Source organism: Miscanthus floridulus, chromosome 8 (assembly GCF_019320115.1).
Source record: "Miscanthus floridulus cultivar M001 chromosome 8, ASM1932011v1, whole genome shotgun sequence".
NCBI classification, from domain to species: Eukaryota; Viridiplantae; Streptophyta; class Magnoliopsida; order Poales; family Poaceae; genus Miscanthus; species Miscanthus floridulus.
The window spans coordinates 206921548-206931019 of record NC_089587.1 but is presented as its reverse complement, the minus strand read 5'-3'; the positions used below and the strand labels follow the sequence as shown (position 1 = coordinate 206931019).

Here is a 9472-nt window from a genome sequence, read left to right as displayed (position 1 = left end):
TTCCGCTCGGGCAGAATGCTTCTTTCCTTGCTCGCAGGCTGCGGTTTATGCTCAAAAGCGCGATCTTTACGCTCGGAATAGCTTCGTTGCAGGAGGCAGGGATTTCTTCTCGCCCTTTTCCTCGCTCGGCGCTGTGGAATACGGGCCTGGATTTGCTCGTGAGTGAGAGGAGGGGTAATAGAGTGACGGAGGCGCACGGGGGGAAGATGGCTACGGAAATGGCGAAGGCGGCGACGAGCGACAAGCTCAAGGAGATGGATTGGGCAAAGAACATCGAAATCTGCGAGCTCGTGGCGCAGGATCCTGGGTATGCTTGCCATTCCCCCCTTTCGGTTCCCTTTCTCCCCCTGTTTTTTCCCCTTTCGGAACCATTGGTTACCGAGTAGCATTGGAACTTTGCTGGTTGAAGGCTGTGACGATGAATTAGATATTGTACTCTCTTATTATTGTCGTTTCTTTTGAGTGTACGGTGAATTGATCTGGAAGCGCTACCAGTTTTTCATTGCCAGTTGGCTATGATTTTTTTTTTGCATATAAGTGGTGGTTCATCGGTTGCCATTTGGAAAGGGTGTTTTTTGTTTACTTGAATGATGTGTTAATTTTCTGTTCCCTGTTACTGTCACCAGGAATGCCTCAAGTACATCCGCGCCCACGACGACGCGAGTACCTATGTTCATGTTCTGTTCACCGATTGCAGTGCGCTGATTCACCGATCACAAAGCCAGGAGCACAAAGTGAGGTGCCTTGCTGTTTCGAGATGGTGACTGATTCTACACCTACTGGTTTCGTTTCGTTTGAGCGCAAAGTTCTTCCCCGCCGAGGCCTCTCTGATAGCATTCCCTACCCTGACATCCATGCGTGGTTGGCATCTAGTGCACCCCTCTACCAATTCCAGGTAAGAGACCACTGTATACTGATTTACTGATACTGAGTAATTTGTTTGTGTTGTAATGGTTATAAAATTGCTTTCAGGTTATAAATTTTTCTGATTATCTGGTTCCTTTTCATTAGTAGGTATTTTCCTCAGGTTTTATAGAAGATGAGGAACAAGAAGCTCTTCAAGTTGACTTTGCAAATAAATATTTGGGAGGAGGTGCCCTTTCCAGGGGTTGTGTGCAGGTACCTTTTTTTTTGATTGGCAGATTTTTAGTTTACCCAATCTTAGATTTCGTAGCAACTACTTTGGTTAGGGTCTGTGTGATCATGTGATGCTGTTCATTTCTCAGCAGTTTTCAGATGAATTTGTGCATCAGCACAGTATGAATTGCAATTTATCCACCATTTCCTATTTATGCTTAAAAAAGTCCTTCGCGTTCTGCTGTGAATTGAAAACTTTTCAAATAGATTACATATGTTACAATGCTCTCTTGTGGTTTTGTGTAACCACTCTGTGTGTTTCCTCTATGGTACAGGAAGAGATCCGCTTCATGATAAACCCCGAATTGATTGTGGGTATGCTATTCATGGCTTCTATGGAAGATAATGAGGCTATAGAAATTTTTGGTGCACAACGGTTCTCACAGTATATGGGGTTAGTGAAAACCCTATCCACCTTTTGCTTAATTTAGTTCATAGATTCGATGAAGTGACTGATATGATCCTTGTATGATTTTCCTTGTGTGATACTATGAATTCAGTACCTGTTTCTCCTTGCAGTTGTGGTTCCTCCTTCCACTTTGTTGATGACTATTTAGATACCGAACCCTTTGATTCAATGGGGAGACGGAGAACTAGGATAGTGGCAATTGATGCTTTGGATTGTCCAGCTAGGTTACACTATGAATCTGGTTGTCTCCTAAGGTAATAAGTTACTTTTTTTGAATGTCACAGTTGTCAGTGATGATATCCTTTATAAGCAGATAATATTTATGGTTCCACTGTTTCTAACTATCCTTTGTTCAGGGAAGTGAACAAGGCTTTCTTGTGGATTTTTCGTTCAATCAAAAACCAGCTTTATGTGAAGCTTTTCCAGGTTGTTTAACTAATCACTCCATTGAGCTTCACTCAACAGCGCTTTCCTTTTATTTTTGCAGCCAATATGGCCTTAGTCAACATTGCAACTTTTAGTTTCTTTCTTGTGTTCTGCCAATGATGTAACTAAATGCAGATAAAAAAATGGCACTCTGGTGCTGTAGTCTCAAGAAATGCCCAAACATTAAGCCTGTATATGCATAGCATCAAAGGTATGACAGATGTGTCATATATTTGCTGATTATGTTTTCCATTTTTAAATATTGTTCAGGATCCACACAACAAGGGTGACTTTCCAAGTATCAATTCCAATGAGTACATAGGAGTTTCAACAGGAAATTGGGGTCGTGGTGCTTTTGGTGGAAACCCTGAAATCAAGAGCATGATTCAGTGGATTGCTGCATCACTGGTACAGGATACATGTGTTTCCATTTAGATGCAGGTGGCTGATTGATGCATAGGGATCAAATAAATCTGTATGCCTCTTTTTTTTGGGGGGTGAAATCTATATTTTCTTAATCATATAGGCTCTCCGCCCTTTTGTTAATTACTACACCTTTGAGGATGCATCTTTGGAAAGATTAGAGGTGTACTATACATCCCTTCCACATTTTTTTTCTTACGCCACATGATTAGAAAGTTAAACTCTTGCTGTACAACTTCTAAAGTTGGTGTACCCTTTATAGAGAGTGAGGATCCTCGTTCGGTACAGTTTAGTGGAGCCTCTCCTAGAGATAACTACCAATTGGGCCTGATACATTTTTAGAAGTGCAGAACAAGTAGCTTGTACGATGCACAACAAAATTTATTTTGAATCAATTACCACAAGCCTCACTAATTTTTATTGATAAAAAGAAGAGTTACAAAGTTTGCTCCCTCCGGTGATGAGGAGGATCCGTGCAGGGGCGCCGTGGATTGATCCTCTTCGAGCTCCGGCCTTCATCCTCCACCCCATCGATGGTGTCAGCGGCCCTCACGCTGCTGGTGGCGTCTCTGCGTCTGCGTGCCGTGGTTGGTGGCGGCACTGATGGGCGGATCCCCCAGCTTCCCCCGCAGGAGGCCGGACGCATCGGCAGCGGGTGGCCAGCGCTCCGAAGCTGCTCCTCCTCTTCTGCGATGGTGTGCCCAGGCCCGCGCGCTCGGCGTTCCCTGGTGGCGTGGTCTCCTCCGGCGGCGGTGTCATCGAATCGCGTTCTCAACCAGGACGGCATGGCTCCCCGGCGACCAGTAGTGGCCCTGCACGGCTGCACCACAACAGCGATGGCGGCGTCGTCCTGGTTCTCCCCCGGTAGCAAGATCTGGCATCCTGGGTCTCTGGTGGCCAACGGAGGAGCAGATTCTATCTTTTCTTTTTGCGAATAGCATCTCCCATCCTGGATCTGAAGAGCATCGGCTCTCTCTCTTTCTCTGTCTCTCTCTCAACTGCTACTGATGTGCTTGATTTCAGAAATTTTGTTTCCACGATGAATCTGATTATTTTTTGTGCAAATGTGATGAATCTGATTGTTTTTTGTGCAAATGGCGGGGGAGGAGGAGAGGAAGCGGGTGCTGGTGACCAACCCTTGAGCTAACTATGATTATGGATGTTGTTGCAAGATTGATCCTTTTCCTCAGTATGTTGTACTCACTGGTTACTTTCCTTACATGTTCAGGGTTCAATTACATTCCATGATGTCATTGACAATGCCCACGATGGTGCAGTGGCTCAAATAAGGTTAGAAGGAGTGTACATATGGCCTTTTAGACAACTCCGCATGGTAGCAAACAGGTAACTGCCTTATTTTCTCTTTGTAACTGAAGGTCTGTTTGAATTTCATTCTCCCGTGGAAAGTTTCTTGTTAAATATAAATATTTTAGACGCCCTCCTTTTGTTGTATGACCTAGTGAAACTTTATTTTGTCCTTTTTACTTTTTAGTGGCGCAGATGGTGAACCACTTTAGGAAGAGGATTACTTTTTGTCAAATCCATACCATTTGGTAAGCTCACAAATTTAGCTTGTTTTGTTTTTGATGAGTAGTACATATGGATATTATTTCATAATGTATCATTCAAAATTCTGTTTTTGCTTCCTGAGTTTTCACAAGCTTCTTGGTATCCATCATACCTTTGTCTAAGTTGGCTTCAAATCAAATGTGCATTTATCTAGTACCCAAAAGATCTCTTATAATTAATGAGCATGTTTATGAAATATACTTTTACCTGGTTGATTTGTAACAGCTGTAGATTTTCTCCTCTCAAGTGTTCCAAGAATCTTCTGAAGAGAAGAGCCAAAGGAAGAATTGTAAGATTCAAATTGTACACTCAAATACTATATATCGCCTCCTGCAATTTTTGATGTGTGTTATTTCCACCTTATCAGCTCTCACATATGACATGGAGAAACATTGCAACACAGAAATAGCTGCTAAGGTTGTTCGTGTGTCATCTAACCCAAATGGTATGTAATTCCTTTATTCCACGATCAATTTGTTGTGTTTCATCATAATTTACATGTGGCAATACTAAACTGTTAGTTGGTAATTTCCTCATATTCAGTTACAGCTGAAACAGTATGTGCTTTTGTAAAAACTTTTTGTTTAACTAGATGGAGAACACGAGAAGTACCGTTTGGAGGGTTTGGTGGAGAGTCTAGCTGTCCATGATGATGGGGAATGCTTCTCTCCTATCTTATTGAATGCAACTTCTTTGAATATTGAAGTTTATTACAACAAAGCAGTTAGCTACACACTGATGGTCACTTTTGTATCCTCTGTGGCTGTTTTTTTATGTTGGTTTTATCTTTATTGGTCTGTCCAGTCTGTGAATTCCTTAACTAGGGTATGGTAGATCTCTTTCCTTCAAGTTTTGCTGCTGATTAGACAAATGGAGCATAGCAACACTCAATCCGTAAGCGCTTCTTTTCCCTTTGTGAAACATTTAGTAAAACAAAACCACTTGCATTACATGGCTTCCAAGCTCATTTGCTTGGGCTGCTTATGTATTGCTTATAGGGAGCTGCTAAGGTTTCTATTTTAATGATTGGCCAACAAGCTATCATGGATGCATATCTCTGTCTACTTCACCTGACTGCTGGGATATTGGTTGGTGAGTACTGTGACTTGCATAATTTGTTTGTGCTCTGTTCTCTGACTTGTAACATCTGCTAATAAACTAAAACATGACCAAGTAGGATTTCAGTTTTTTTTTGTTCAAGAATTTGTGCCTTTGTGGTCTGTATTTGGTTATATTTTCTTTAATGTTCAGTTCCCTTCTAGTCAGTCACTCAATGCATTATTCTAAAAACCTGGTCAAAGTTAGAGAAATTTGGCATAGGACAAAGCTAAAGTGAACTATATTGGGACATGGAGGGAGTATTGGCCTGCTTAACTTTTATTACCACTTCTGCATTGTGATTATAATTTACTCGAATAACACTCTTATGTGTTTAACTTTCTACAGAGTCAATCTTTAACGCCTTCGCAACGGCTGCATTCTTCAAATTTGTTGTATTTTCTATTTTTGAAATGAGGTACCTTCTCGCCATATGGAAAGCAAGTAGGCCTTTAAACAGTGGAGAAGGTTGGGAGATAATGAGGCGAGAGCTGTCTGTACTTTACAGACGCTTTTGTAAGTAGTAACTATGCTCATTTGGTTTCTTTTCACTAAGAATCACGCCGATTGGAATGAATCCTAATCAACATAGTTTGCATACAGAGTGGTGGCATGCTTCTTGCCATATATTTGTTTCTATTAGAACTTACATGTGCAATCAATCTGACCTTTCCCCTATTAGCTGGTTCTTGTCTACAGCATACCTTTGTTGCCCCCTTACCTGCTGCATGTAAATCACATTTACCCATGTTTTAGTTGGTAGGTGAAGTACTTGGTGCTTGCTATAAATGGAAACCTGGATATTCTGTTAGAGCTTTTAGAGTGTTCACTTCCTTTGTTAACTTGATACAAGATATCTTACCCCCTCCCCACCAAGGGAAAAAAACACTTGAAAGAACTTATAGTAGTATGTCATTATTTCAAGAGATGTGAGCTTGTTTGCATCTTCCACATACGGTACAAATTTTTACTTTTTCCTTATCCAACTTTAAGGTATTCTTTAATTTGCTTTGTGCTCTGCAGATGGCATTCTTTTGGGAGGAATCCTTCTAATGTATGAGCTGCACAATTTCTTTACGCCCACTTCTTCTCCTGATGTACTCCTTTTGGGTACCTCAAATTATCACAAGTGTCATCAGGGACACAAGAAAACCTCTGCACCCGCAATATATTTTAGGCATGACAGTTACCCACCTTGCTTCTACTTCAGCACTATCTTGGTTCTCGCTGCTTTATTCCTCGCCAGGTATTAACTATATAAGGTTTACCATCGTGCATGCATTGTGTTCTGCTGTATCATAGATGCATTTTAGTTGCCATTCATGCAGCTAATCTGTTCCTTCGAAGGCTGTTTAGGTTGCCACTGCTGTATCGAGCTGTTCCTTATATTGATGTTTATAGTGTATTTTATTAGTATCAGTTTTTAGAAGTAATCTATTGTGTCAGTTTTTAGAAGTAATCTGTTCCATGATGACATTCCGAGAGTCTGAAACCTATACTTCTCTACCATGACCAAATTTATTTTGCTTTTTTTCTAAGTCAAACTTCTCTACCGCTACAAATAGTTATGCATGCATAGGTTCATGCAGCGGGCAAGGTGATTGATGGCAGCGGGTGACCCTGGTCTGGTCTACCACACCACAGCACACCATGCATGCACCTGCAATTGGTCGGTGCAGAGGCGGACCAGACCATGCACCTCGGGGCGACGCGCGTGGGACTCCAGAGCACGCGTCGTGCACAGGCGCGGGAGGCTGTCCGTGCTGGATCGGTTCTGGATCGTACCCGTAGAAAATCGAGTGCTCACCGCTCGAGAAACACTCGAGTACGGTATAGTTTTACCGAAAAAAGGTAAAAAAAGATGTGGGTATCAGGGTGTGGTATAGATAGACAACAGAGCAAAGCAAAGGGAGCCATGCCTGAACAGAGGTCACTGGCATCCTCATGGTTTAGATAATTCTGAAAAGATGTTACGATCTCACTTCATACAAAGGTTGGCGCATATTGTGGACAAGGAAGGGAAGGAAAGAAGAACACCTAGGAAAAGTTAGCCTTGGATAGTAGGGAGTGCTTAGAAAAGCCTGAGTGGATGTCAAGTCCCAAGCACTGTGCCCAGCTCGACCACACTACGCACGTTGGGTCACTGTCACCGTATTCCCTGCGGACGTCGTCGGTGTCGGGCCCGTTAGCACCTTGTCCTCGCATGGCCACGACATCATGCCGCACTCGCCGTCCTCGTGCACTGTGCGCTTCTACTTTTCCCGTCCTCCGGTCCGCTTTTGACACTCGCCCTCGTCCCCGTACCGGACCCCCCTCCCTTCTTTCTTGTTTTGGGGACAAGGCCGCCCGCACGCCTCCCTCATCGAGCGAACCCTCTCTCCTCTCCTTTATCCCCCCTCCGCTCGCTTGCGCAGGAAGCACGCCATGGCCGGCTGTATCCCCACAACGTGAACCAGCAGTGTATCCCATCCATGCCATCTCCACTTTCGGTGCGCTGCGCCCTATCTACGTTCACCACTATAAGATGCCCTTGGTCCTTCCTCTTCTCCTTCATCCTCATCCCTCTCGAATCCGAAGCAGAGCTAAGAGATCCAGTCGTCATTGTGGAACTAGGTTCGTCTGACAGAGGTGATGGTGTAATCTGAGAAGAAAGGATCTGGTTTTCAAAGAAGTTCAAGTCTACCGTTGGTTAGTTTGGTCTTAGGGTTAACGATGTTTTACTTCTCAGTCTCCTGTTTCTGGATCTGTTGGTCATACGCCATGTTTTGGATAATCATTATCTTGTTGTTTCTCCATTGCCCTCGTCTATCCCGACTTCTGGACTAAGCCTTGGTTATACTAGGTTGCTCTTAACCATGTAACTTTAAATCCCGGTGTAATTTAGTGTTCGACGCCGTGTAGTCTTTCGTGTGATTCCAGATTTACGAAATGTGTTGTAGTTTCGCCTAAGAAGAGTGGATCATAATTCACTCTTTTGTAAACCCTCACGTTTCGCTTAGAGGAATTCTGGAGAAATTTGGATGAATCTGGAGAAATTTATGAGAGAAAAACACTATTCTTGATGAAAAAAAAGCGGATCAAGCTGGGTTTAAGGGCACGCGAACGGGGCCTTGTGTTGTAGTTTTTGCTCTTTCCACCTATAATGCAATCCTAGCCAATGTTAGTGCTTTGAATCTAAGTGTCTTAGTTGCTTGAGCCCAACTCCATCAAATACTTTTTTCCACTAACATGTCATTGATTTGCTGGCCTACAATAGGCACCATGTAATGACAACCAACCTCTATGTTCGTTTACAACATTGTAATAAAAAAAACCATGTTATATTTCCTTCCCATATTTACCCGTTTAATGTACCAAATAGACCAACCTTTCGTACCAACGCGATGAGAAACATATTAAACATATGAGCCACCTATACCAAGCACATCACCCGCAGCGAAGCGCGGGCAGCAATGGCTAGTTTCCTTTGAAGAACAAGCATGCAAAAAACAATCGACGAAGAGATTCAAAGGGCAAGGATAAGTACCAGAAACTCACCTCTGCGGTGAGCTGTAGGTCGACCTCAAACAGCTGCCAGGCAAACTAAGCCTACTTCCGGGCACTATCAAGCTTCGTGGACAGCTTGGTGAGTTCAGACACCGCGGCATGCCCTTGCCCCCCGAAAATATCCTAGAGCTGGCGCTCCCGGGAATCATGGAGGATGAACCTCACCTTCGATGGATCCTCGGGGAAGGGCCACTTCAGGTCACCCTCCGATGAACCATCGGAGGGCCCAGCCTCTGACTGGGCCACCACCAGCTCCCGCGGCGACACCACCGGTTCCGGTACGGTATCCGCCTCGTCGTCAGATGGGATTTCCACCACCACGTTAGCATAGGGCACCGTCGGGCGTCCCAACTCCGTCCCGGCCACGCTTCCCTCCGGCGCCTTCGGCTCTGACAGCAAGGATAGGTCGTATAGCCCTTCACCCGGTGAGATAGGGAGTTCGCTCTCCCTCGTCTCCTCCACCGTGACCACCGAAGAAGGGGCCACGAGCGTCACCTCTGCCATCGGCACTAGGATTGCCACCAACACCGATGCCGCCACTGCCGCTTTATCAGCAGCCCCCCCAGGGGCAACGCCCCCAGGAGGGAAGGCCTTGCTATCGCGACCCCGCTGCCACCTTCGCTCACCGCCACACGCTGCAGTGTGGGCCTCCAAACCTCCTGCACGGGAGTTAGGGCGATGCTCAACCCCGGCATCCCCCGGCCGTTGACAAAAATTACGCATAAGCCACTCTCCAAAAAGACTCGACCAGCAAGAATCAAAGAAGCAACTAAAGGAAACATACCGGGTGGCGAGTGGCATGACCCGTAAGGCAAACTCCGACGACCATGGACCCATGGGCCGAGGACCGCTCCTAGGCTACGA

At 44.6% G+C, this 9472-nt stretch overlaps 1 pseudogene; it reads left to right on the top strand.

Moving 5' to 3' along the window:
- Positions 1-1714: 1714 nt before the first annotated feature.
- Positions 1715-5730, top strand: LOC136470546 (transmembrane E3 ubiquitin-protein ligase FLY2-like; annotated as a pseudogene).
- Positions 5731-9472: the final 3742 nt, after the last annotated feature.